Genomic DNA, 2,659 nt, shown 5'->3' on the forward strand with positions numbered 1-2,659 from the left:
TATTCATCAAACTGATAAAAGAAAAAATAATAAAAAAAAAATAAAATAATTGATTTATGTTTTTAACAAATATTTGAACGTAACGTTAGACAATGTTATATCTGGTGTACGTGAGAATTCTACTTTATATTTAGATAACCATCTACTTTATTTTATGTCGTCTCTAGCCTTAAGGCAACTAGTCTTGAAAAACAAGATAAAAATTCCTACCCGTCTTTATTTGATTAAAACTAATGACAAGTTCCGCAAGTGCTGTCGTTGTGTGATTCGTCGAAAGTACATTAAATTTGATAAGATAGACGCATTGAACCGCAATAGTGTCTCTAATGAATTTTTCTATAAATATCAAAAACGTTACATGGACAATTCATCAGACAAAAAAGTAAACTGTATTTCTTCAAAATGATATCGAAAGTCTTAGTAATATTTTTTGCAGTCTTCGTGACTCTAGCTGTACTCATGGAGGTTGAGGCTTATGGTAAATGTATCAAACCAAGCTATGAAGTAAGTATTCAATTGCTGCATTACAAATATAACCAGATTTAAATATTGACAACATTCAACTATATAAGATTATATATTTTCGGTTCCATATAAAAATTACGTTGAATGTAACATAAAAAAAAATCTGAGACCAAGTTTGGCCCTCCAACTCAACTACAAAACACGCGTTCGCTTAAATAACATTTGTCATTTAAATACCATGGAAATTTTTTTTTTTAACTTCGAAATTTTATAATTCGTTAACGGATCAGTAAATCAAAACGACTAAGGTACCGGCGGGTAATAATTCCCAGATAGCAAAATGACGTCTTGATGAGTTTTGAATGAGTTCCTATTTATGATTTGGACGTTTCATCAACATCTTAAAGAAGTCTTTAAGAAGCTCTCAAGTTGTCGAATGAGCCACCTAGCAAACTCAGTAAGACGTCTTTCAAAAGAGTTTTCAAAGAGTCCTTTTTTCTGACTTCGTAAATAAGACTTCAATATGAATTTACCATGACGTCTTTAAGGAACTCCTAATTTTGACTTCATGAAGAAGTTTAAAAATAAATACATTTAGATGTCAGTAAACTGACGTCTTATTTATGGAGTCTTCAAGAACTCTTAATTAAGAGTTCTTGAAAGTGACACCTTTAAGAAGTCTTATGTTGACTTCTTGAGGAGTCTTTCAAAAAGACGTCGTAAAGCAGTCATTCCGACTTGAATGCTGTCTGGGAAGGCCTAGCCAAGGAAGATTATGAATAGAATCGAAAATATTGGATTTAATTATCGAAATGTATCATTAATCTTTATTTCAATACATTAGCCATGAAATGTAATCAAGTAATGGTAATTTTTACCATAAACAAAAAATTATACTTTTACAAAAACCATACGAGTAGGCCTTATTTTACTACCGTAGGGTAATAAAGCTCACGGGTTAAACAAACTGGAATAGTTTAACTATACTTAATAAAATTGCTATTAGAGATGAATCATCACTTAAATTTAGCAACAATACTTTTTAAGAATCAGAGGACTAGATTGTTTTTTATAATTTCTTCTGCGCTACAACAGCATATGACGGATGATGAAATATAGAAGACAGGGAACGTGGTATCGGGACTTTATAAATTTGTCGTAACATCTCTATGCAAGACCCTTCTTCTAGAGTAGCCTTTAGCGAAGGCGGTTATTTTAAATATCATTTCTGTCATTTAGGCCTTATTACCCGCGGGTACCTTATAGCGCATTTTTGCAGAGAATCGAATACTCTACAAAAAAGATCTCATAATTTTTTGATAAATCTAACCGTTTAAAAGTCACTTTTTTACAAAAAATTAAGTTTTCGTCCGAAACAATTAATTTGTAAAACCTGGAATTTTTTATTGCAAGAAAAAAAATTTGTCTATCGGTTGACCCTGCAGGCCAGCCCTAAAACCTCCCACTGTTTTCGAGCTTCTTGATTTCGAAAACATTGTTGTGGATAGATTTTCAAAATCTTCGAGTTCGAAATTACAATTGTATGCCATTTTTTTCCAAAAAAAACCGTTTTTTAACATTTCGTCCTCCTGCGATATCTTACGAACGAATAAACCGATTGAGATGGTTGAGGCGGCAATCGACGTGTTTTATTGAATTCTTGTGCCGATTAGATTTTAAAATTGATTAATCGATCCATTTCTGATAAATTCGAAAAAAAAACTGAAAAAAAAACACACATACACATACATACAGTCACTCGAGCATCCTTCTGAAAATAGTCAAAATAGCTTCCTAGGACCTCAAAACGACGACATCTAAGGGAATTTCGATTTTCGCAAATCGGGGTGAAAACAATAACTTCCCGAATTAATAATTTTTTTAGCGGAAAAGTAAAAAAATCCGAATGATCAAACTTTTTCTAAATTTAACTTTTCAAAACATACTATTAGGCGAGTACTTTTGGATTTTCTAAACCTTTTCTTTTTATTTTATTTTCAGTGTCTTGATGATCGTCAGTGCTGCTCCAGACGTTGTGCACCTTCATTTTTACCGGATATGAAAGCATGTTATTAATCATCACCACATGTGCAAAAATACTCTAGTATAACAAAAAAAAAAAAAATGTTTAAAATGAGTATACTTATTTCCTGTTATTGTCGATAAAATAAAAACATATAACGAAAATATTCAA

The 2,659-nt window shown here is 31.4% G+C and overlaps 1 long non-coding RNA gene across 1 annotated transcript; it reads left to right on the forward strand.

Moving 5' to 3' along the window:
- Positions 1 to 230: 230 nt before the first annotated feature.
- Positions 231 to 2,659, forward strand: LOC128667589 (uncharacterized). The gene is made up of 2 exons (XR_008403529.1): positions 231 to 504; positions 2,467 to 2,659. It is a non-coding gene; the product is annotated as an uncharacterized LOC128667589 (long non-coding RNA).

Source organism: Microplitis demolitor, chromosome 4, assembly GCF_026212275.2.
Source record: "Microplitis demolitor isolate Queensland-Clemson2020A chromosome 4, iyMicDemo2.1a, whole genome shotgun sequence".
In the NCBI taxonomy this organism is placed as follows: domain Eukaryota; kingdom Metazoa; phylum Arthropoda; class Insecta; order Hymenoptera; family Braconidae; genus Microplitis; species Microplitis demolitor.